The following is a 26,503-nucleotide window of genomic DNA, read 5'->3' on the forward strand; positions in this document are numbered from 1 at the left end:
GGGCTTCTTCTATTTCCCTGCTGCTGGCATGCCTTGGTGATTTTGGGGAAAAGAAGCGTTTGGTCACCATTCCATTGGCAGTGTGGGGCCAGGCTGTGGGAAGGCAGAGCCCGCCTGCCATGTTGGGCCTGGGCTGTCGGGCTCGGGTCCCTGGGCCAGGGCCACCTCCCGGCCTCCTGATGGGTTTGGTGGTTTTGCTTCTCCCTATCGGTCCTGGCCCGCCTTTCTGTGGGCCAGATCTGGGGTTCCTGATCCCTCCACATGGGCCAGGGCCCCCCAGGGACTTTCTTTGGCTGCTCTGCTGCTGCTGCTCTTTTTGATCACCAAAAAAAAAAAAAAAAAAAAAAAAAAAGTTGAAATAGCTGGCAGCAGCTCTGAAGCATTGAAGGGCCAAAAATTAGCTTCAGCCCAAAGTTATTCAATAAAGGGCTGTGGCAGGACATTCCAGAAGTTGTCTCAAATTGTTTGAAATTGTTTGATGACTGTCAATGGCTTTTGATAACTATTGATGGACTTTTCTGCAGCAAGCCTGTTTCAGGACCAAAAGGGACTTTCAGAGATGGCAAAGAGCAACATCTTCAGTCCATGGACTTTTTCCTGAAACTCAGCTGTTTGGGCTTGAACTTTCTTTGCATTGGTTTTGCATTTTCTTATATTGTAAAATCGTTTTGGTGATTTGATAGAATTGTATGTTCTACAGGTGAAGAAATTCCCTGTTCATTCCACACCAGCACTTGAGTGAAGTTTTGATTGGCAACAGATAACCACAATAATTTTCTCTGCACAGCAGAGAAAATTACAAACACTTTTTCTTTTTAATAAACTAAATTAAAAAGCTGACATGTCACAGACATCTTTTCATTAAAATCCTTTAGTTACGATTTTTCCTGCTGAAGCTGAGAAGTTTCAGCAACAAATGTAAACAATGGTTATCTGCTGCTGTGGAATGCAACAGGTGGATCCGTGATTGGTCTCTGGTGGATGTTTGGATTTACTGACCACTCACGGCAGAGCTGTTTTTGCCTTCTGCCGGGACACAGCTCCTTTGTTATTCATTCCTTTTGTATTCTTAGCTTAGCTAGCCTTCTGAGAACTCTCTTTCTATTCTTTTTAGTATAGTCATAATGTAATATATATAATAAAATAATAAATCAAGCCTTCTGAACATGAGGTCAACATTCTCGCCTCTCTCTTCATCCTGCAACCCTTGTGACCGCTGTCACACACCATTTCTCCCATACAAGCACTGAGCAAAGAAGCTGAGTTCCCAATGTTAGTTACCGCAATTTCTACATCATCCTGTTCCCCCATTATGGATTGGTATTTCAGGAATCTCTGTGGGGAGAGCCAATGTCCCTCCTTTACTTCCAGCACTGCAGACACTGTGTGGGACACCAGCACAGTCATCTTCTGGCCCAGGGTGAACTTGTGTGCTTCCTGGATGTTCACTGCCACTGCCACAACAGCTCTGGGGCATCCTGGCCACCCCTTAGCTGCTGCATCCAGCTGCTTAGAGAGGTAGGGTGTCGCAATACGACACAAAATGAACGACACTCACACCCTCAGATGTCCAAGGCAAAAAAGACACATTTTTTTCTGGACCTTGATATTTATAAAATTCCAAAAGCATCCACGGATTGGAGGATGAAATTGCCACCTCTCCAACCACACTGGTCAAACCAACAGTCCATCAATTCTCTCCTCCTCCAGAAAGGACTGCAAAACAATCATTATTTACATGAAAAGTGCGTAAGAAACTCCATTACAAAAATGTAAACATCAGAAGGCTTAGAAGAACCTTCAAAGAACAGGGCGACATCTCACCCTTTTTCCATTAAAAAAAAAAAAAAAGAAAGAAATATGAACAATGTTAAAAGGAAAAATGAACAACATTCAGTGTACACTCATGGAGGAATCATCGGAGTGATCACTCACACCATCTGTATCTGAGTCATCACTCAACGATTCATCCACTTGATGACTTTCAGTTTGGTCACGGTTTCCATTTTGCCCGTGTGCTGGATTCTGTCTCTGCAGTCGCAGGTCAGGACGAACACACTTCAAAGGTACCCAGGGTACCCCAGTATCTGTGGATACACAAGCATACCCACGCCCCGAAGTGATAAGGTCATAGAGACCTTCCCACTGTTTGGTGACTAAATTCCACATCTGAACCTTCGCTTGAGGCTGACGTGTCTCGTCCAGAGCTTGCAACGAAAGGTGATGATTCAAAATGACAGGATTTTTTGAGTTCTGTGGCACAGTAAGATGATTGATGGTGTACAAAGCTTTTGCCAACTGACTGTGTGGGGTTTTACCCTACATTCACCATTTTTGTTTCTGAAGAACCCACTTCAGTGTACCACAAGCATCTTCTACAGTAGCCTGACCAGTCAGAGCATGAGGGATACCAAACCTGTGTGACACACCCCACAACTGCAGGAACTGCCACATCTTCTGTGATGCATAAGCAGGACCATTGTCTCCTTTCCACAAATCATACAGAGGAGACAGTTGTGTGTTGGTCAGTCCCAAGTACGGACGTAACCAACTGATGACACCTACCAATTTCTGGGCATCATTCAGTGTCTTCACCAAATGTACAAATTGCACCTCCTGGTGTCGGATTGTCTATTCCAGAATTTTGACCCCCAAATACTTCCAAGGAGGTTGTTGTTGAACCTTTTCTGGAGCCACCTGCAGCCCATGAGAATACAAAGCATTGAGCAACTGAGGCTTAATCCTCAGCAGCTCGTCCTGGATGCAGACACTAAAATGTCGTCCATATAATGATACAGACGTGCATCAGAAAACTGCTTGTGAACTCCAGACAAGTCACAGGCCACATACCATTGGCATATGGCCGGAGAATTTTGCATTCCTTGGCGCAAAACTTTCCATTGATATTGCTGTGTGGGCTCAGCATTGTTAATTGCTGGCACCGAGAAGGCAAATTTTGGTCTGTCATCAGGATGCAAAGGAATTGCAAAAAACAATCCTTCAGATCCACGATGAGGACTGGCCAGTTTGCGGGAAGCATGGTAGGCAACGGCATTCCCGCCTGCAATGTTCCCATGCTTTCCATCATGGCATTGACCTTTCGGAGGCCTTGTAACAACTTCCATTTCCCGTATTTTTTCTTGATGCAGAAGACAGGAGTGTTCCAGGGACTGGTAGAAGTCTCCAGATTACCCTGGTCCAACTGCTCCTGCACCAGATTTCAAAGGTGTCCTAGGGTGACGTTATGATGCTTGTGTCCCCATTCCTGTGTTCTCTTAATGCTGGATATCATGTTCTGTGCCTTTAAGATGGCTCTGAAGACTGAAAGTTTTGTTTGGGTATTCTTATCAGCCTGCCGGGACACAGAGAGACTGCGGGTCTTGATTTTGCTGCTTTTGCTTTTTGGTTCGCTCTCTCTCTGCTCTCGCTTCTGCTTGCTTTTGCTCCTGCTCATTAACTAGTTTAGCTAAACTGTCCAAATTCCTTCCTGGACTGTTTGTCCTCTCCTCTTTTTCGACCATCTCGAACCTGCTCCGGACTGGGACCTGGGAACACCGAGAGTTTGCACCTTGTGGCTGCAGCAGCTGCCCCAGTGCCGGAGGGACTGAGAACAGAGCGACCACCCCCGAGAGAGACTTTCTGAATTTGTCACCTTTTTCAGAGCGGTGTCATCCGGTATTGTTCATTCTGTGTGCTGGGGGTGCTGTGCCTGTTAAATAAACAGGTTCTTTCTACTTCTCTCTGAGGAATCCTTCCCAAACCGGTTGGGGGGAGGGGCCATGTGGGTTTGCTTTCTGGAGGGGCCCCCTTTGGAGATTCTCTACCAAATTTACCCTAAACCAGGACAAAATTTGGCACCCAATATGTGGGGCTCGAGAGAGAGTGGAAAAACCCTGTTTTGAGTGCATTTTGGTTGCCATTACTCTGTGTTTGTATAAAGCAGCTAATAGCCATGCTTTTTGAATTCATAATGTCTGTTGGGGTGAAGTTTTGCATGCATTTCTGGTCCCTAAGGTTTTTTGAGATTTTAATACCTCTATGGTCCCTAGGTTTATTTTCTTACCCAGAAATAGCTCTAGTATTGTCCCTAATATGTAGTTTTTATAGCCGAGGGGCAGTGACCAGAGTAGCTATCCTGCTGGGCTTGGTGGTAATGATGTGTAAAAAGTTTATAAACATGCTGGGGTCTGCTCCAGGTATGAATGGTTCATGGCTGTGGTTATGCATCCAGTTTGTTAGAGGAGGAGCAGCAGCGGATGAGGCTTTTCAGCCTTTGCTTTCCTTCTTCTCCTATGAATCTGTTGCATCACTATTGAAGGATGTTCAGTTTCCCCTGAATGTTAAAGAGACCATCTTCCTGGTATTCCATCTGGTAACCTTCCTCTATACAGCCTGCTGCTTCTCTAGGATGAGGGCTGAGATTTCTAGATGGGCTGATGAGACCCCTGACTCAGGAGTTGACCCCAGTGTGGAAAATCCTAAGTGGTGTGGGAAATGGGAGGATATGGGCCAAATCCGGAAGGAATTCTCTGACCCTATAGTCTGGGATTTTCCCCATGAACAAATTCAGAACCCAGATGAGGTGGGGAAATATCTGAAAGAGAAGTACCAGGATGAGCCTAAGGAGAGGAAGGTCATTGCAGTGAGCTGGGCCCTGGCTTGTGCTCATCACTCACTGCTGGATCCTGTCGGGCAGCAGACAGAGGCAGGGGGGCAGGGAGATAAATCAGCAACTATCCCAGTGACTCAGGCTGCAGCCAACAGCCCAGGCTCGAAGCCAGCAGCCAAACCAGATAGTGAGCCTAAGCCAGCAGCTAAACCAGAAAATAAGCCTCAACCAATGGCTGTTGCTACCAGCACTAGAAGTGGGAAATGCACGGACAAGACCAATCAACCAGTGGATGATGATGATGATGATGATGATGATGATGATGAAGGAGAAGGAACCTCAATGCCTCCTGACATAAAATCAAGAGTCAAAGCAGCAGGTGCAAGATCAGATGCAAATATTGAGTCTTATTCCCTGAAGGACCTTCGTGGCCTAAGGAAGGACACTTGAAGGTCTGATGAATCCATAATTAGTTGGCTGGTCCGTCTCTGGGATGCTGCAGGCGAGGCTACAATTCTGGACGGCACTGAAGCCAGGCATTTGGGATCCCTGTCACAGGATCCTGTCATAGACCAAGGAATGATGAGGGGGGCTAACTCTCACAGCCTCTGGGTCCTAAGAAGTGTAGCACAAAATACCTGTGCGCAGATGATCTCTATATGCAGCAAACCCAGTGGAAAACCATAGAACAAGGGATTCAACGCCTGAGAGAAATGGCAGTGGCAGAGATTATCTTCTCAGATGATGTAACAACTAGGAACCCAGACTTAGTACCATGCACGTCTGTGATGTGGCGAAAACTCGTACGACTTGGGCCGCATGAATATGCTTCTGCCTTAGCCATCATGAAGAGGGATGAGAGGGGTGAGACTGTGCTTGACATGGCAAGGAAGCTCCGAGCATATGCAGATGCTGTACATGGCCTGACACATGCCAGAATCGCAGCGGTAGAAACACGTCTGCAGAACTTAGAGGATAAGATAGAGAACCATAAGAAGCTTAGAGAGGAGATTAAAGAAGACCTTCTCCTTCTCCAAACTTCTGCTGTACAGATCCGAGGTTCTGGTATCCAAGGCAGACGTTTCCCAGATGGTGAGAGAAGATACATCCCACGAGCTGAGCTGTGGTTTTACCTGCGTGATTGTGGGGAAAACATGAGAAGGTGGGATAGGAAACCTACTGCTGTTCTGGCACGACAGGTGCGTGAACTGAAGGAAGTCACCAGGAGGAAAGCAGCTCCAGTTGCCCGTAGCCGAATGGCCAGGTATGATGATGATGACATGTCTGATCCCATTGAAGGAACATCCAAAACATATGCCCAGGCAAAGAAGGATAACCAGGCTTAGAGGGGCCCTGCCTCTAGCCAGGTAGAGGCAAGGGAAAATCGTGTTTTTGGCTCTGTGTGGATTCGTTGGCCTGGCACATCGGAACCACAAGAGTACAAAGCTTTGGTCGATACTGGTGCGCAATGCACATTAATCCCATCAAGACATGTGGGGACAGAGTCTGTTTCTATTGCTGGTGTGACAGGGGGATCCCAGGATTTCACTTTGGTGGAAGCTGATGTGAGCCTAACGGGAAATGAGTGGAAGAAGCATCCTATTGTGACTGGCCCAGAGGCCCCATGCATTTTGGTCATAGACTACCTTCGAAGTGGGTACTTCAAAGACTCAAAAGGACTCAGATGGGCATTTGGAATAGCTGCTGTAGAGACAGAGGACATCCAGCAATTGAACACCTTGCTGGGTTGTCTGAGAATCCATCTGCAGTAGGATGCCTGACGAAAGAAGAGCAACGAGTGCCAATTGCCACTTCCATAGTGCATCGACGGCAGTATAGAACCACTCGAGATGCTGTGATCCCCATCGATAAGATGATCCGAGAGCTGGAGAGCCAAGGGGTGGTCAGCAAGACCCACTCACCCTTCAACAGCCCCATTTGGCCTGTGCGTAAATCTGAAGGAGAATGGAGATTGACTGTGGACTACCGTGCATTGAATGAAGTGACTCCACCACTGAGCGCTGCCGTGCCAGACAAATTAGAGCTCCAGTACGAGCTGGAGTCCAAGGCAGCAAAGTGCTTTGCCACTATAGACATTGCCAATGCATTTTTCTCCATTCCTCTGGCAGCAGAATGCAGGCCTCAGTTTGCTTTCACATGGAGGGGAGTGCAGTACACCTGGAACCGACTGCCCCAGGGGTGGAAGCACAGCCCCATCATCTGCCAGGGACTGATCCAGGCTGCACTTGAAAGGGGTGAGGCTCCCGAATATCTGTGGTATATTGATGACATCATTGTGTGGGGGAACACAGCTGCGGAAGTGTTTGAGAAAGGGAAGGAAATCATCCAAATCCTCCTGGGAGCTGGTTTTGCCATTAAAAAGTCAAGGTAAAGGGACCAGCTCGTGAGATTCAGTTCCTGGCAGTGAAGTGGCAAGATGGACTGTAGTAAACCCCATTCATTTAGCAAAAGCACCACGGAGAATTTAACAAAAGGAATGCTGACACAGCAGCAAGGAAGCTTCCTGACTCCATGGACATCTGCCCTATAAACTGTCTCTATAACCATGTAAGGCAATGCCATGGTAGCCTTTACCTATCGGTCATTTTATGGTCCCCCTAATCCCTTGCCATTGGTCAAGTTTGGATACTTGCCAAGCCTATAAAAGTAGCATGCTGTACCCTACTAGCTCAGAAGAAGAGCTGAGACCCTTTGCGGACCCCCAGATAAAGCCTTCTCTGTGGAACAGCTTCTGCCTTCTCCTTCTCCTCTCTCCGTCTGCTGCTGCCTCAAGCCCGGGGCTCCACTACCCAGCAAGCAAAGAGCTGAGGTCCTAAGAGCTGCTAATCACTATAGAGCTGAATATCACCAGGCTTGCTAGAAAGGCAGCCCCGCGGCATTGGCCTGAGCTGGTTTCGGGCACCCGGTCCCTCCTCAGGGACTGAGATCCTGAGCACCAAGGCTCTGCTTCATGATAAGGCTGATCGGAGGCCTTATTAATGGACGGCATCAGATTCCTACAGACGTAATCAACAAGATCACAGCGATGTCTCCACCCACCAATAAGAAAGAAACACAAGCTTTCCTAGGTGCCATAGGCTTTTGGAGAATGCACATTCCTGAGTACAGTCAGATCGTGAGCCCTCTCTACCTGGTCACCCGTAAGAAGAACACTTTCCACTGGGGCCCTGAGCAGCAACAAGCCTTTGCCCAGATCAAGCAGGAGATTGCTCATGCAGTTGCCCTTGGCCCAGTCAGGACAGGAGCAGAGGTGAAGAACGTGCTCTACTCTGCAGCCGGGAACCATGGCTTGTCCTGGAGCCTTTGGCAGAAGGTGCCTGGGGAGACTCGAGGCCGACCACTGGGATTTTGGAGTCGAAGCTACAGAGGGTGAGAAGCCAACTACACTCCCACCGAGAAGGAAATCTTGGCTGCCTATGAAGGAGTCCAGGCTGCCTCAGAGGTGATTGGCACGGAAGCACAACTCCTCCTGGCACCCCAACTACCGGTGCTGGAGTGGATGTTCAAAGGAAAGGTTCCCACCCCCCACCACACCACTGACGCTACATGGAGTAAATGGATTGCTCTTATCCCACAGTGCGCCCATACTGGAAACCTGAATTGCCCTGGGATTTTGGAGATAATTACAAACTGGCTGCAAGGTGAGAACTTTGGTCTTACTAATGAAGAGCAACAAGAACCAGTGACATGTGCTGAAAAGGCTCCTCCCTATAACCAACTGCCCCCAGAGGAAACGCGCTACGCTCTTTTCACTGACGGTTCCTGTCACATCGCAGGGATGAACCAGAAGTGGAAAGCAGCTGTATGGAGCCCCACACGACAGGTTGCAGAGGCTGCTGAAGGAGAAGGTGGATCAAGTCAACTTACAGAACTCAAAGCTGTTCAGCTGGCCCTGGACATTGTTAAGGGAGAGAAATGGCCAAAGCTCGACCTCTACACTGATTCATGGATAGTAGCCAATGCTCTGTGGGGATGGCTGGAGCGGTGGAAAAAGGCCAACTGGCAGCGTAGGTGTCACGGATTCATGCTGGCACAATGCCAGTGTCCCCATGAAAATATATGCTCCCTGGTGTCTGCTGTGAGATGTGACCAGGAATAAGCAAAGCAGGCCCACACTTAGAAATAAAGAAAAGAAACCTTTATTAACTAAACTACAACTCGAAGTAACAAGAAACACACAAGGAAAATGAAAACTTTCCAAAAACATTTCCTCCACCCCCCACCAAATTTCCAATACATCTACCCCCAAATCACCAACTCTCGGTCCATCACCACCCTTTAGGTAATCAATTCTCAGTTCATCAAGGGGAGAGGAATCCTTCTTGTGGCATAGGCTTCCCCAGGAAACATCGCTGAAACCTTGTGTGTTTCCACGTCACTCGTGGCACCGCCCTGAGAACATCTGCCATCGTGACATCTTCCTTCCATGTCCAGTGCTCTCACCACTGCACATGGACAAGAGCTGCTTCTAGGGTTGTCCTTTTAAGGATGTTTGTCCCGTTCCAAAAAGGGCACAGTCTCACCTTTGGGACACCTGTGCCCCCCAAATTTCACCCCCTGGGGCCGAGGGGTACCAACACTGAACCCTCTTGGCTCTGAGCCATTGCCTCCCCCTGGATGCAGTCTCTGTGTCACAGGAAACATGGTTCTGTCCATGGCCATACAGGAAAAGTCCAGCTAAGGCCACTCCATCATCTCTTCCCACCTAAGATTCTTCTCTACTCTCCTGACATCTTTCACTTGCCCAGACCTTCACACTTGCATATTTCCTTCCTCCATTTCATCTCTTATCTCTCTTCTAGGAAAGGTTAATGTTCTGCAAAGTTTTCCTTGTCCGAAAAAGGGTTAAAAGCTCGGCCTCTGCCCGCCCAAAGCTCCCACAGCTGCCGGACCCCTTCTTGCTGCATCCCCCCTCCCTTCTCCGCCAGCCGGGCTGTGCTGCCAGCACAGGATATCAAATTTCACGGTGGCACAGGCGCTCTGTCTCTCTCTGTCTCCTGGGGGGGAGCTGTGGCTGCCCGATGCCTCTCGGGGCTCTTCCACCCTTCCATCCTCGGGCCAGGCCTACCTCACCCAGCCCCAAACCAGCCAGGAGCTGGGCAGGGGAGGCCCGACCTGCTTCCCTCGCTGGAACCCAAGAGAGCTTCCCCCGGGAGTGCTCTGCTTTTAACCCCTGAGTTCTCAGAGGCGTATCCAATGTCCCCAGTGGCCAAACCAGGTGCCAATACTCAAATTTGAACACCTATTGGCCTGACCACTTCATATCCCAGAAAACTAACTTCCTCTCAAACCACGACATCTATATAATCTCAGTCCAGTTTATCCCAGTCTGTAGGAAACCAGTCCATTTGATCCCAATCCAAATTTAATCCCAGTCCATATTTAATCCCTGTCCATAGCTTATCCTAGTCCATATTTGATCCCAGTCCATAAAATCTGTCATATATGATCCAGGCCATATTTGATCCCAGTCCAAAGTTGATCCCTGTCCTGATTTGATCCCAGTCCAGTTTATCCCAGTCCATAGTTGATTTTAGTCCATATTTGATCCCAGTCCATTTTTTATCCCAATTCATATTTGATCCCAGCCCATATTTGATCGCAGTCTATAAAACCTCAGTCCAGTTTATCCTACTATGTAGGATTCCAATCAATAATTGATCCCAGTCCGTATTTGATCCCAGTCCATATTTGATCCAAGTCCCTGTTTGATCCTAGTCCATATTTGATCCCAACCCCTATCTGATCCTAGTCCATGTTTGATCCCAGTCCGTGTTGCCTGGCACATATTCCAAAAGTCTGGAATTCCAGCTCCCATCCATTTCCTTGAAGGGAAATGGAGCAAAATCCGACAGAGACATTTCCCTGCCAGACATCAGGACTTCAGCTCCTGGGACTGGGAACTGAAATAGTAATTGGGAAATAAAATAATAAATAATCAGGGGATGGTCTGTGGGGACAGAGGGGTCATCTAAATCGCGGCAGGGGTCAATTAAATCAGGGCAGGAGTCAATTAAATCAGGGAATGGGACAGCTAAGTCAGGGCAGGGGTCAATTAAATCGGGGGAAGGGGAATTAAAACAGGGAAAGGGTAAATTAAATCAGGGGAGGGTCTTTGGTGGCAGGGGTCAATTAAATCAGGGGAGGGGTCAATTAAATCAGGGGAGGGTCTCTGGTGGTCCCTGGGTCCAGGGAGACACTGAGAGAGAAACAGAGCAGGCAAAGAGAGGCAGGAGAGAAAAGGGGACACCAAGACAATGAGCTGAAAAGGCGGCACTCTGCAAACAGAGCTGCAACAGACTGAACATGAACAGGAGATTGAGCTGTTTTCACTGGGATTTCAGTGGTTTAGAGGTGACAGATCCATTCCTCTTGGCTTCTGCAGTGCAAAGAGATGGAGAATAGAAAAAAGTTAAGGTGAAATTAAAAGTAGAAGCAGCCAGGTTTGTTCCCAACACGGATCACAGGGAATGTGAGTGACCAGGGCTGTGCCCAAAGTGCCTCCTCCCGTGGGGGATGGAGCTGGAGCAGCGCACGAAGCTCTGCCCGCACTTGGGGCACTCGCAGGGCTTCCTTTACTGGTGCCTCCGTTGGTGTTGGGTCAAGTGAGAGCTCCTGGAGAAGCTCTTCCCACACTGGGGACACTCGTAGGGCCTCTCCCCAGTGTGGATGCGCCGGTGCCTGATGAGGGCGGAGTTCTGCTTGAATCCCTTCCCGCAGTCGGGACAGCGGAACGGCCTCTCCTCTGTGTGAATCCGATAGTGCCGGAGGAGAATGGAGCTGGTCTGAAACCTCTTCCTGCATTTATCACACTCGTAGGGCCTCTCCCCAGTGTGGATGCGCCGGTGCTTGACAAGGGTGGAGTTGTCCTTGAATCCCTTCCCGCAGTCGGGGCATTGGAAGGGCCTCTCCTCTCTGTGAATCCGATAGTGCTGGAGGAGATGGGAGCTGGTCTGAAACCTCTTCCCACACTTGGAACACTCATAGGGCCTCTCTCCAGTGTGGGTCCTCTGGTGGCTGATCAGGCCGGAGCTCTGGCTGAAGCACATCCCACACTCGGAACACTTGTACGGCCTTTCTCCAGTGTGGATCCTCTGGTGCACAATCAGGCTGGAGCTCCGGCTGAAGCTCTTCCCACACTCCCCACACTCATAGGGCTTCTCCCCAGTGTGGGTCCTCTGGTGCACAATCAGGTCACACTTCCATCTGAAGCTCTTCCCACACTCCACGCACGTGTGGGGCTTCTCCCCATCATGGAGTTGCTCATGGAGCACCAGCTCCGAGCTCTGGCTCCATCTCCGGCCGCCTTCCCGGCCCAGGCTGGCTCTTTCCCCCTCAGATCCCCGCCGGCTGCGTTTGCAGCCCTTCCTCGTGCGGCATCTCCAGGGCTTTTCCTCCCCGTTGGCTTCCTGCGCCGTGGAGCCGCTCAAAACGGCCTCTGCCACCAGGTTCTGCCGCGGGCATTTGTCCTCCCTGCTCTCCATGCTCAGCTCCTGCTCTGGGGGAGGAAGGACAAGGACAGGATGGGATTTGCCTCCGTGCCACAGGCAAGGGCAAGGAGATCCCCCCAGGCCTGAGCTGCAGCCGGGGCCGTGCTGGGCTGGGAGATGGAGCAGCACAGAGGGGAAAGGGGCACTCATCGCCAGCTCGGGGCTGTGCACAAATCACAAACAGGACTGGACTGCTAGGAATGCGTCCTGAGCTGTGTGATTTTCCAACATCTGTCTCATTACTTGGTTATGACAATGGGAAGATGTCAGCAGCTCACATCACAGGTAGCAGAAAAAGAATTTCACGTTAAAACTTATTGACCAATCACACAAAGCAAAAGCATATTGACAGTAGTTCTATCCAAGCACTCTAAGCACATTGATGGTTAAAACAATGCCTGCTTATTTCAAATACAATACTGGCTTGTAAGCCTTAAAAAACAATGCACAGAACCTCAGTGTTAAGCTTGGAACTTCCCAACATCTTGCTAGATACACTTTCCCACAGGTTAGGGAGTTAGTTATTCTAGATAAGTCTTAAAGCACACAGACCATTGCTCTATTTCTCCTTAATTTCTACTTCTTATATAATTATTCTGCGGACCAATCTATTGGCTGCTGCAAAGCTCAAATCAGTTCTAATGTCTCTGAGGCTTGTCTTTTCCAGCTTTCCCAAAAGCCTCTGATTTTAAGAATCCAGAGACACTGATTTCCTCCTCACCTGCCTCATTGTCCTGGGGCATCTTCCTCTTCCTCGCAGCCTCCCAGAAGTTGGCAATGGGAAATCCTGGTTTGGAGAAAAAAAGGGATGAGAATGTTGAGTTTGAAGGTGCCTCTGCCCGAGTCCATCTCTACAAGTCACTGGCCACCTGGTGTCCAGAAAAACCTCCCAAACACCCAGATTCAGCCCTGAAAAAGCCTCCCAGGAGTTCCCTGTCCCTGGTCCCTCCCCTTAGTGTTCGGGGGTTCCCCCTGTCCCAGCTGCTGGGGTCACGCTTGGATTGGGGGTCCCCCTTCTCCTCGGTGCCCGCCCTGCCCAGGCTGCTGGCAGTCCCAGCAATCCCAAAAGCTCCCCCCGCTTCGCTCTCCCCATTTCGGGATGCCGGGGCTGTTTGGGCTCCCGGGCTCCCTTCTCCCCTCATTCTCTGCTCTGGGCTGCAGCGGCTCCAAGGAGTCCCCCCTGCCCCTCTCCAGGCTCTTGAGGCTCCCGCCAATGGCGGCGCTCCCCCCTCTCTGGGCTCCCCACTTTGGGCTCCTGCGGGACACAGGGCTCTGCTCCTCCAGGCTGCCTCTGCCGGCAGCCGCCACCGCCACCCCCTGATGTCCCCCCAAGGGGCCTTTCCTGCTCAGCCTTGGACTTCTTCATTCTCCAAACATCCCCCAAAACCCCAACCCAGGGACCCCCCGGGATATCCGGGGCGAGCTCCCCCTCCCCGCTCGCCGGCGCAATGGGGGGCGATGATCCCACAGGTGGGGGCTGCGAATTCAGGCAGGGATCGACCACGTGGTTCCCTCAGCTCAGTCTCGATCTGCCTTTGTCCCTCCTCTTCCTCTTCCTCCCGCTCCTCCCCTTCCATCCCCTGCACTCCTCCTCCCCCTCTTATTCCCACCTCCTTCTCCTCTTCCATCCTTGCTCTCTCTCTGCCTTCATCCCTTCTCTTCCATCCCTCCCCTCCTGCTCCTCCCCTCTAACCCCACCTTCTCCTCCCCCTTCATCCCTGCCCTTCCCTGCCTCCTCCTCCTCCCCCAGCAGCAGCCACACCCTCATTGCCCCGTTCCCGCAGCCCTCACAGCCCGCAGCAGGAGCGGGGATGGAGCTGGGACAGGTCGGGATGGGCAGCGCGGGGCTCTCGGCTACTCCAGTGGCTGCGGGCGGGGGGAACCCGGCCCGGGTCAAAGGAGAGACAAACTGGGGGAATATCACAAAGCTAAAGATGCAGCAGAAAGACTTAAGTTATTATTAACTTCAAACGAGGCAAAACTGGAAATTCCAAAGTTTAGGGAAGCCGAGAAAAAAGATTTAAACACGACAGGAAGTGAACAAGATAAATCAGGGAAATGGAAACTTCTTGATGGAAGACAATTATTTAATAAAATGTGTTTCTAAGAAAATATTAGAAGACATGCATCAGAAAACCCACTGGGGTACTCAAGCTTTGTGTGACCATTTTTTAAGGAACTATAGGTGCACGGGGATTCTTGGAGTAGCAAATCAAATAACTGAAGATGCTTAACTTGCCAAAGGATAAATAAAAAGGTGATGAGAAAAACAACATTAGGAGGTCGTGAGTTAGCTCATCAACCATTTCAAAGTATCCAAGCAGAAGTTTAGACTTGTTAGGCTCTGGATTTATTTGTAAAAAAACCGCATTTAATCTAGAAGAAAGAGAATATGCCATATGTTACACAGGAGATTACAAGAGAATAAAAATCTTTGAAGTATCAGAAACACCCAAGACAAAACAAGAAAAGACAAAGGGAAATGAAAGGGAAGGGAACAAGAGGGAAAATCAGAGAGTGGGATCCTCTGCAGGTCTTGCCCCCTCCGTTCGCGGCCGAGGCGCCTGTCCCGGGTCCTGGCTCGCTGCCCGCCTCAGCTCTGCTTGTCCCGGTTTCCATCCCAGGTGCGGCCTCACTGCCCAGGGCAGCTCCACCTGCCCCGGCGCTGTCGCTCAATTTGTGTGCCCTGCTCCCACTGCCTGGCCCACGGCCGCTCTGCCGGCCATGCTGGGCAAGATGGGGGTTGCTCTGTCCCGCCGCCTGCTCCAAGGTCACCGCGCCCACCGCACCCAGGGGGGGTCCCAGCCATCCCATCCCCGGCTGCCCTGCCCGTGCCACCTGCGCTGGGCACCGCCGCTGCTGCCGGGCTCTCCCACCTGCCTTTGCTCTGCCGGCAGCTGCCGGATCAGCCGCCATCAGCCATGTGGGGGCTACCCACGCTCCGCCTCGGGCTCCACGGGAAGATCCCCCTCTGCCGATTCCGGCAGCAGACCCTGCCCACACTCCCACCGAGCCTCGGCGGGATATCCTCCCCTGACCCCGTCCTGCTTTAGGTATGTCCCCTTGGTAACCACAGCTCCGGCTGTTCAGGGAATCTCTCTCTCTCTACAGGAAGCACCTTATGGAAACACTAGAAGCTCAGTTAAAAGACAGCCCTCTCCAAATTCTTTCTCAAAACACGGGAGAAAGGCTAGAGAAGGTAAAAAAGTGAAAGAGTTAGATGAAGGGATTGCTCTATTTCCGTTCAGAGAGGTTCCCATGGGAGGGATGCGCTGCCCTGCCCTGCGGGAGCCACCAGCGCCCCTGCCGGCCGTGCCCGGAACTGCACCCAAGGGCAAAGCGCCGCAGCCCAAAGGCCGGGACTGGGTCCGGGCTCTGTTTGCTGTCAGTGCCGCAGCTGTTGGTGTTTCTTTGCTTTATTATACACACTAGTAAAGAACTGGTATTCCTACTCCCATATCTTTGCCTGAGAGCCCCTCGATGTCACTAGTCTAAAAATTAAGAGGGAGGGGGTTTGCATTCTCCATTCCAAGAGAGGCTTTTTCTGCCTTCCCGGGCAGACACCTCTCTTGTAAAGCAAGACAAGCACCCACAGGCACTGAGGGGGCTGCAGGAGGGGCACAAGAAGGCCCTGCAGCACTTGAGCACAAAGGCACAGCAGGTGAATGCAAGAAGGGAGCAGCAAAAGGCCAAGCTGAAGGCAAAGGCCAGGGCACAGTTCCTACAGCCCCTGAGGGATCAACCCCAGGGCCCAAGGGGGCCCCAGCACCCAGGGCACGGGCTCGGCCACAAGCACCTGGCAGAGGCATTGCCCTCCTCGGCAGGGGAGAGCCCACCCAAACAGCCCCTGGCAAGGAACCAGGGCTCCAGCTGCAGGGCACAAGGACACTGCAAGCACAGACAGCAGCACCCTCAGGACCAGCAAGTCCACCCCTTGATGGACATGGATTGGCAGGGCTGTCACAGCTCCCATCACACCAGGGACCCTCCACACTGCAGCCCTTGAGAACATTCAGGGTGGGTCTGCATTGAGAGGAGGCATTTCCTGATGGACACAGGGGCCTCTCAACCCATTCTGAATCTTAAGACCGAAGGGGGAAAATAGTAAAGGAATGTTTTCATTTTTAAGGGAATGAGTGGGAAAGATGAGCAGGGATGATTTGTTCAACCACTATTAGAAGCTGTGGGGGATAGGTTTGAAAGTAATGAATTGCCTTTTCTTCCTCCTGTGATTGTAATTAACTAGGAAGGAATTTGAGAGCTCTATTTTAATTCTGTAAAAGGGGATACAGAGGCTAGTTCTGCTCTACTTTTGCGCCAAAATCTGACAAGGCCCATGCTGAAGTGAACCCAGAAGTGTAGGCAGCTTCGCGGAAATGGGGAAAATTAGATATGGAGCCTCTACAAATTACTTTAAAGCAACCAGGACAAGCAATATCCTGTTCCAAGAGATGGAAGGAAGGGCTCACAGCCTGGGATTGAGTCCCTGTTAAAGGCTGGGCTTTTGAAGCCAAGGATGTCTCCCTACAACACTCCTATCCTGCCAGTCAACAAACAGGATGGATGCACAGGAGAAGGAAACACAGAATTTTCAAGTGTTAAAATGAAGATTACCTGAGGCGGCTGGCCTGGGCCTTCCAGACAGGGAAAAAGAATTTGAATTACAGGTGGATAACAAACAGTCTTGCCAAAGGAGTTCTTGTGCTAAAATATTTAACCCTATATAGGATCTCCTACAGTTCAAGTCTGGCATCAAGTTAAAGATCTGACAACCAAAAGAGCCTCTAAATGGATGAGCAGGGCTCGGTTATTACAGTATGAAACTTGTTCAATGGCACAGGAGGATTTAGAACTGAGGACAGGGCAAGGGTTTAACCCAGCCTCCTGTTTGAACAGCCTGGAGAGGGGCTGGCAAGGAACCCAGGACTGCACTCAAGGGACAGAGCTCCAGACCCAGGCTGGGACAGATTGATGGGACATTGCCTGGCCTGAGGGAGAAAATGTGTTTGTGGATGGCTCTGCAAGGGCAGCAGAAGGGAAAAGAGCTACAAGACAGGCTGTTATTAAGGAAGGGGAATCAGACACAGTGCAGGTCACCGCAGTGCTGCAAAATGTACAGATTTCGGTTCTTTTACACCTTATTTCTCTACTCAGGCTTGGTTTTCTTTGCCTTGGGGAAAGGAATTTTAAAGCTTTTATTTAAGGGCTGCTACACCACTCAATGGAGATGAGTTCAACATCCCAACAGACTGGGAACAGCCCAAAAGACACCCACAGAGATAACGACCAGCAACAAAACATCAACATTGCCCAGCAGCAAACACAACCAACAGCTACCCCAGACACTGCCCCCGGCAGAGCTGGAGACACCTGGGCTGGAAAAGGCTGAGAAGGAAATCCAGGAGTGTGGAGACCGAATTCACATCAGAGGGGAAGGAATCCGGGTCCAACAGGAAACCAAATACTAAAAACTTACACAACTTAGAAGCAATGAACATTAAAGCAGTGGATTTAGATTGGTTCGGACTACACAAAGTTTAGGAAAAATCCAGTAAAACACACATGGCATGGAATGATTTTCTCTGCACAGCCGGGCTATTTGTGAAAGAATTGGCTTCTGTTGCACATCCAGGCCAGATCCAAGGAATGCCTTGACTCTCTAACACTAAAGAGACTCTTGGAGAGTTTTTGTTTTCCCTGCAGTTTCAGTGATAAGATAACAACATGATAATAATTTTTTATAAAAATTCCCACTTTATATTGTCAGGTGGGTTTGGGACAGAAGTGTGAGAATCAAGTTTTGGTCTGGGTTTTTCAATATCCGCCTTTATGGTGCATTTGTAGAACTGAAGAGCTTTAACCGTAATACTTTGGACTTGCAAATACCTAATCCTTTTTTTAAAAAACAGCAGATTCTGGGGGGGCCACATGTTACTCACGTGATGGCTGCCCTGGAAGAGAAGCTTCATTCCAGGCAGCCTCCAGAGGAACTTTAGAAATGCAAATGAACACTGCTGGGCAAAGTGTGGACAATGCACCTGGGTCTCTCTTGCCTGGGGCAGGAATTGGGCTGATTCCCTCTGCCCCTCACCCCAAGCTCTGCCTGCTTGCACTGATGAAATTTGCACAGCTCAAGGCAGAGCCCAGGGGGAGGATATCTGACCCTGCAACAGAAACGGGTGAAGCTGCAAAGGGAAACAGCACATGGAGAACGTTGGGAAAACTTCACTATAAATATGTGGGGGGAATCATCCCTCTACCCACTCCAACATGTGCTGTCACTCTCTGTGTTATATAGGGTATATTAGGGCACTGGGGAATTTTGCTACCAAATATTTAGGGAAATCAGTTGGGAATCCAAGGATTTGATGATTTAGTTAGAGAAAAGCAGTCAATTGATGCAGCCCTGGCTGGAGAGAGCGCCCAAAAATGGGGAAAAGATGAACGGCCAGCAGAACAAATCCTACAACACCTTGGACCAGCCCCTGGGAACCCAAACCAATTCATATCAGGAGCCACAGAACCCATTTCTCATTTCAATGGCATCATTAGATTACAAGCTGTCCTCGCAATAATAACCAACCAGACAGCTCCAGCTCCTGACCTTCCTGCTGACCAATCCAATGAAATGAGGAACACACCATTTAACCACGGGATGGGATCGTATTACGTTTTAGCAGAAAAAAGGGGAGTTTGTGGAAAATTAAATGACTCAAACTGCTGTTGGCAAAGAGATGACAAAGGAAAAGTGGTGAAACAGATAACAAAGGAAGTAAGAAAGCACCTCATGTTTCAGCCCAAACGTGGAAAGGATGGAAATGGGACACGGTTTTGTGGTTCCCTGGCAGACCATGGGTTAAACGAATGCTGTTTCTCCTCGGATGTGCTACGGGAACTCTTATCTTTTTACCATGCTCCGCACTTGAGAGTGCAGCTCGTTCAGCAGCTGAGTGAGGGGTCAGGGATTTGTAGATAAGGAAGCAAAGGGCGAAACCAGCAGCTTCAATAAATGTTACTAATTAACATGGACTGCTGCGCACAGAAAGTCCCACTAAATTCCTGAACTTCCAGAAGAACAAAGACTTAACAGAGCCGTGAATACCGGCGGTTATACGAAAGTGGGGATGCACATTAACGAGGACATGCAGTTACCGGATCGGGAGGTCTGAACCTTCCAAGCACCTCAGCCAGGGGGCAAAGGGAGAGGGAGATGAGGCCGCGAAAATGAGGATAAAAAGGAGGCTGCGAACTACAACAATGGCAGAGAGCGCACGGCAAATGCCCCTCGGCCTCTCCCTCTGCTCAGCAATAAAGTCACTTTTACAGGACTCCTCTACCTCCTCTGCGCACAGAAACCTCCGGCCACGGGAATTTCCCCGCACAGCCCCGGGCACGGGGCAGCCCCCTCTGTCCCAGCCACAGCAACCGGGCCGAGCCAGCGCTGCTCCGCCAGCGGCTCCTGCCGAGGCAGCGGCCGCAAGGAGATCGCGGGCAGCCGCTCCCGCAGCGCCCTCACGCCAGCGGCAACACGGGCCGGACACGGCACAACGAACCCGCCCAAGCCCCCTGCCGCCCCCGAGGCCCGCAGCCAGCCCCGAGCCCCCGCACAACCCAGCGCGGCTCCCACTTGCGCTGCGGCCGCCTCCGAGCTCCGCCGCCGCCTCACCGCGCTCCGGCCGCTGCCGCCGCTCCCGAGACCGCACACACGCTCCGAAAATGGCGCCGCTGCCCAGCCACGGCCGCCCTCGGCCCGCCGACGGCGCCCTGCTCCGCCCCGCTCCCACCAATCAGCGCGCAACAACCACGACTGACGGCACCATCGCCCAATCGCAGCCAGGGGCGGGCTCTGCACACGGCACAGCCCCGCCCCGCGCCCCCCGGGCTGCGTGAGGGCAATGCTGGATAGCAGGAGGGGGGATGGAGCAGGAGGAGCATGTGTTGCTGCCCGCGGATCCCGCAGTGCCCGGTGCGGGACGAGCTCCGTGCCTCGCTCCAGCTCCACCTCCCGTTGGAGGATCCGCGCTGGATAATCCCGGGTGACCCCCAGGGTCAGAGCCCCCCGTGTTGGGAACACTCCTGGCTGCGGGTTCCACATCTTCCTGGCCCCCCCGTGGACACCTCGATGAAGGCCGGGGGATCCCCGCTACTTTTCCTGTTTCTGCTCCTCTCCTCATCTCCCCCTCCTCTTCCTCCCGCCTCTCCTCTCCCGGTTCAATCGCTCCTCCCGCTCCTCCTCCCGCCTCCTTCCCCTCATCTCTCTCTGACGTCCCCCCCTCCTTCCTCCTTCCTCCTTCTTCCCTCTTCCCTCTTCTCCTTCCTCCTCCTCCTCCTCGTCCCGCTCCTCCCGGGCCCAGCCCCCACCCTTTGTCCCCCTCCCTTTCCCCAAATCCGTCCCATCGCCCCCCCAAACCCCTCCCCATCGCCCCCCAAAAAACGGGCCCGGGGCCAAATGGGAAGCTTTATTGGGAGCACTGGGAGCAGGCACTGGGCGGGGGCAGAGCGCCAGCGGGGCTGGGGGGGACACGGGACCCCCCAAAATCAGCGGAGCGGGGACGGAGCGGGGGGTCCCGGCCGGGCCCGAGCCCACGGGGAGGGGCTGCGGCCGCCGCCGGCTCAGGAGCTCTGTGGGCACAGAAAAGGGGGTGACACCGGGCTGGGGGCCCGGCGGGAGCGCACACGCTCCGCCACGGGGGGGACGCCACCCCCGGCAGCCGCCCTGACCTTCTTGCGCAGGGAGAAGCCGAGCCCCAGCGCCAGGAAGACCAAGCCCAAGACGAAGCCCCCGATGCCCGTCAGCATCTTGCTGCGGGCGGCGTCCGGCGGCATCTCTGGGGGGTCCGCAGGGCTCAGCAGCCCCAAAACCTCTCACCGACACCCCGAGCCCCTCCCAGCGCCCTCCCTGTGTCCCTCAGCCCAGCCAGGACCCCCTGAAACCTCCCCCCGATCCCTTTTTGTCCTGGCCAGGAGCCACCAAAGCCCCTCCCGTCCCTCTCAGCATCCCACAGCCCCCTCCCAGGTGCCCCCCAGCGCCCCAGGACCCCCAAAGCCTCTCGCAGTCCCTTGGCAGCCCCAGCAGGACTCAGCAGAGCCCTCCCAGGCTGTGCCCAGCACAACCGAGCTCATGGCAAGCCCCGCTTTGCCATCGCCGATCTCCTTCCAGCCCCTCGGGGCTCACTGCGATGCCTCCCAGTCACACCCAGCACCCCCAAACTCCCTCCCAGTGCCCACCACGACCCCTTCAACTCCATCTCACCCTCCGCAGCATCCCCCAAACCCCTTCCCAGCCCTTGCCCAGCCCCCAGCCCCTCTCCCACTTCCATCCCGGCTCTCCCCAGCTCCCTCCCAGTGGCTCCCAGCACAGCCCAGTGGCTCTGCCAGCGCCCCCAGGGGCTCCCCCGTACCCCAGTGCTGCCTCAGGGGCTGCTCCAGGCTGACGTGCTCCACCTGGCAGCTGTAGCTGAGCCCGCGCCGGGGCGGCGTTTCCAGCAGCACCAGCAGCTGGTAGGTCCAGTCCCCGTTGGCGACCACGTCGGTGGCCACCACGTGCTCCGAGAGCTCCTGCTGGCCCTGGAACCACCTCACCTGGATGGCAGCAGGGTAGAAATCCATCACGGAGCAGATGATTTTGTCCCTCCTTTGTCCCAGGCGGCCGGGACCGGGCTGGGAGATCGAGGGGGGCACCAGCGAGATGGACACGCTGGGGGGCACTGGGAGAGACAGAGAGAGTGGGGACACACTGGGATCAGCTGGGGGGCACTGGGAGAGAGAGGGGAGGGCTGGGCTGGGCTGGAGAGGGACTGGGAATGGACTGGGAAGGACTGCTGAGGGATTGGGAGGGACTGGGAATGGACTGGAATGGACTCGGAGTGACAGGGAATGGATTGTGGAATGTGGTGGGAGGGACTGGGGATGGGCTCGGATGGATTGGGAATGTGCTGGGAGGGAGTGGGAGAGACTGGGAGGGAGTTGGGTGACACAGAGAGATGGGAAGGAATGGGGGAACTGGGAGAGAGGGTGGAGGTCTATGAGTGAACTGTGAATGAACTGGGAAGAGACTGGGAATGGACTGGGAGAGACTGGGGAGGAACTGGGCATGGTCTTGGAGGGACTGGAATGGCACTGGGAGGGATCTTGGTGGCACTGGGAGGAACTGGGAATGAAGTGCGCGGCACTGGGAGGCCGAGTCCGGCGCGAGGCACTCCGTGCTGCGAGTCTGCCTGGCAACAGATGAGTCATGAACTGGATGCGATCTCATTGGTTGTCAAGCGTCAACTTTACGGGTCGCTGAAATGGACGCGCGGGAGGGCACTGGGAGGGACTGGAGACCCCGGGGGTCGGCACAAGGAGGGCTGAGGGCTCTGGGCCGATGCCCAGGGAGATTTTGAGGGGCTCCAGGGTCACTGGCAGGGCAGGCCCCGAGGGGACACGCTCTCCCTCGCGCTCACCTCGGCGCTCCGTGATGAACGGGGTAAAATTCTTGTACCAGCACCGGCAGAACCAGTCCACCGCAGTCCGTCTGTCCTCCATGAATACCGCGTTGCTGTTTCAGCGCTTGGCCAACTTCTCCCCATAGGGGGTGAACCCCACAAAGTGCCGGACGTCGCTGTCGAACATTATGAACTGATCCCGGTTGTAGATGGATCTCTGGACGTACCTCACCTTCTCCGTGCCGTTAATGAAGTAACACTCGGACTTTGTCATCCTCTGGAACACCCCTGTGTGTGTAGGACACAGGTCAGGGGGTGCCAACCCACCACCCTCTCCCAGCATTCCCAGAGCTCCGGGCCCACCCCGGATCCCCACTCCGCACCCCCTGTGCCCCACGGCCGCCATGGGACCCTCCTGCCCGCGCTGCCGCTTCCTCTTTGCAGCCCTTCCCCCATTTCTCCTTCCACATCCTCTCCGCTCCCACCTCCGGCCGCTCCCCAAATCACTTTGGGGTCCCACTTCCCCATTTTCCCACAAATTCCCCAATCCCCAGGCCCCTTCCGCTCAGATATGGTGTCCCACCTCCGCTTTTGCCCCCTTCCCACCCTCTCCCACCGCTCGCTCTCCTCCCCCCACACCTCAGTCCCTCCCGCTCTCCTTTGGCGGTCCCCTCCTTCTCCCCCTCCATTCCGGCCTCCCCACTTCGCTCCTTTTCCCCCTTCTCCTCCCCCGTCCCAGCGCCTCCCGCCCCCCGCTCACCCGAGAGCTCCGCGCCCGCAGCCGGGGGGGCTCCCAGCACCACCAGTGCCACCAGCAGGGCCCCAGCTGCCGCCCCTCGCCCCATGGCCGGGGCCGGGCAGGGAGCAGCAGCCCCAAAGCAGCCGCGCTGCGCTGGGAGCGCCAGTCCGGAGCAGGGCGGGCTCGGCAGCGCCGCGCGCTCTCATTGGCTGCCGCCGCTTCTGGGCAGCGATCGGCCACGGGCTCTGCCCGGCAACCGATGAGGCAATCCAACGTTCCTAGCTCTCATTGGCTAAGCCGCCTCCTGCCTGCGCTGCCATTGGCTGAGGCCTTTCCGGGACGCTGCAGCCCCGGGCTGGGTGATTTTTGGGCAGGGGGAACCTTGGGGCGCTGGGCAGGTGGGAGCTCAGGTGAGCCCAGCAATGCGGGCCCAGGTGCGCGGCATCTCAGGGCTGCCCGTGGCGAGCGGTGACGCTGGCCCGCTGCCAGGCACCCCCAGAGCCGCTCTGTCCCTGCCCCCGCAGTCGCACAGGGACAGAAAATGGAACCGAGGGTTCCTGCGTGGGGACAAGGACCGGGAGAGATCCCTCGGCAAATCCCGCACGGGCACAAACAGATCCGGCCTGGGAACACCGAGGGAATTTATTACCAACCAAATCACAGCAGCACAAGGAGAAGGGAAAGAAATCTCTCCAACACCTTCCCCCTGCCCAACACGAATCACCCAGAACAGGGGTCACCAGGGCTCTGCCCAACGGGGGTCACTGGGGATCATCCAGCGTGGATACTCCCATGGGGGATGGAGCTGGAGCAGCGCACCAAGCTCTTCCCACACTCGGGACACTCGCAGGGCCTCTCCCTGGTGTGGAAGTGCTGGTGAGTGATGATCTCTGAATCCCACCTGAAGCTCTTCTGACATCCCAAGCACTCCTAGGGCCATTCCCCAGTGTGGATCTTGTGGCGCTTGCTGAGGTCGGAGGTCCCACTGAAGCGCTTCCCACATTCCCCACACTCCCAGGGCCTCTTCCCAGTGTGGATGTTCAGGTGTTCCATCAGGGTGGAGCTGGAGCTGAAAGCCTTCCCACATTCCAAGCACTAGTAGGGCTTCTCCCTGCCATGAGGCTTCTCCACCAACTCTGAGCTCTGGCTGCCTCTCCGGCCACCTTCCTGCCTCAGAGGGGCTCTTTCCTCCTCACACCTCCCTGGGCTGGGTTTGCAGCCCCTCCTTGTGAGGGATCTCTGGGGCTTTTCCTCCTCCTCCATCTGGCCACAGCTTGGGAATGACAAACCCTGGTTTGGGGGAAACCAAGGTGGGAGCGCCTTGGAGTAGAGGCTCCTCCTGGCCAGGTCCATCTCTGGAACTCAGCAGAAGCCTTGTGTCCATGAAAATCTCCACAATGTCAAGATTCAGTCCAAAAAAGCTCTCCCAGGAGTTCCCTATTGCTGATCTCTCCACTTCTGGGGTTCCAGAGGTTTCCTGTCCTTGGGATCATGGGGGTCCAATGGTTCCAGGGGGTTATCCATTCTCCAGCGTCCTGCTTAGGGATGATCCAGGGGCTTTTGGGGGTCCATGAGGTCCCTTCTCCCCTGATGCTCTACTTTGAGATCCCAGGGATCCCAGGGGTCCCTCCTCTCCAGGCTGCACCCCTTTCCAGTCTGCCGGGGTCCCCCAGCTCTGGGATTGCCCCTCTCTGCTCTCTCCACTCTGGGGGTCCCAGGGGTTCCCCTCCTCTGCTCTCCCAGGGATCCCCAGGACCAATGTCCCCCTCTGCCCATACGGGGCAATGGCCACGTGGGCCCCCAAAGATCCCTCAAGGGGCTCAGCTCTGGGGTCCTGCGAGATCCAAACATACACACATAGAGAAAAAAACCTCCCAGAGACACCAGATGATATTTGGGGTCAATTTCACAATCTGCGAGCTCCAAACACACCCCAATAAAAACCCTCTCAGGGACCCCCGGATGGATTTGGGACGAGCTCCCCCTCCCCGCTCACTTGCAGGACGAGCTGGGGGCTATGGTCCCGCTGCTGTGGCCACAGGGGGCACTGGAACCTCCTGTTCCTCCTGTTCCTGCTCCTGCTCCTCCTCTTCCCGCTCCTCCTTTTCCTCTCTCCCTCCTCCTCCTCCTCCTCCTTCCTAATCCCTCCTCCTCCCCAGTTCCTGCCTTCTGTATATTTAGAGTGGAGAACCTTGCTTGTTTTTAGAACTAGAACAAAGATCCCAGATGGAACAAGGCTTGCTGCTTTTAGTCAGAACTATCAGTGACTAAAGGTCACGTTTCCTTTGGTTCGGTGCCGTCCTTGTTCCTTCTCAGTGTTCAGACTGGGCTATAGGGTGTCCTTGTTTGCTGCATTTTCCGAGTTCCTCTTGCACCCTTTGGGCCATGGGCTGTGCCCTGGGAGGGTTCTTTGTGCTCCTTTATGACACAGGAGAACCTTCCAGGCGGTTTCTGCGTGAGCTGCTGCTGGGATGTCACAGGAACAGCGCCACGTCCCTGTGGTGTTCCCGTTGCTGTGGGACACGGAGGCCTCAGTGCCCAGAGTGGCTCTGGGCTCGTTGCCGGAGGATCCTCCTGCCTGAGGCATTCTCAGCAGCCAGCCCAGCCCTGATGGGTGTCCTTTTGTGCTTGCAGGGCTACAGGCTGCAAACGTGTGCAGCGCAGCCAAAAAGCTCCAGTAGGCGGCTGCTGCAGTTTGCACTATGTACTCTGTGGCTTATTCGGGGTATTTTTTAACCCACTTGGCACGTAAGTCGAGGTTTTCCCTCGGTGCTGCATCTGTGGCTTTGGGCTTGCTGTGTGCTTTCTGTTCTTCCTCTGGAGCTGAGCTGACTTTGGAACCAAATTGCCATGAAGATATCATTGCTTTGCGAGAGCTCCTGCTAGCAGCTGCAGCTGAAAAAGGGGGTGTCTGCAGCCAGTGGGGCGTGCACAGCATCTGCAATGGGCCCTGGGGGGTTCTGTTCCCTCAAGCAGGGAGTCTGTGCCAGCAGAGCCTGGAACTCCCTCCCTTTGCTGCTCCAGCCAAGAGCTGACCCAGCCCAGTATTTTGTGCTGTTCTCTTGCTTGCTGTGGGAAGGGACTGTGGCTCCTGGAGGGATGCTGTGAAAGCAAAATGCTCTCTCAGGGTTGCCTTGCTCCGTGGCATTTCCCACCACAGGCAGTTTTTCTCCTAACAGCATGTGGTTCATGTTCCCTCTCCCATTGCAGGGCACCT

General features: G+C 53.7%; 2 pseudogenes; one reads left to right on the forward strand and one right to left on the reverse strand.

Annotated features, from left to right (window-relative positions):
- The window catches only part of LOC128945560 (uncharacterized), a 1,627,138-nt pseudogene that overhangs the window by 979,318 nt on the left and 621,317 nt on the right, over positions 1-26,503 (reverse strand).
- The window catches only part of LOC128945477 (serine/threonine-protein kinase PAK 3-like), a 142,288-nt pseudogene continuing 139,870 nt past the window's right edge, over positions 24,086-26,503 (forward strand).

Source organism: Melozone crissalis, unplaced genomic scaffold (assembly GCF_028551555.1).
Source record: "Melozone crissalis strain CALT ecotype California unplaced genomic scaffold, PUWL_Pcris_2 ptg000066l_1, whole genome shotgun sequence".
NCBI lineage: Eukaryota > Metazoa > Chordata > Aves > Passeriformes > Passerellidae > Melozone > Melozone crissalis.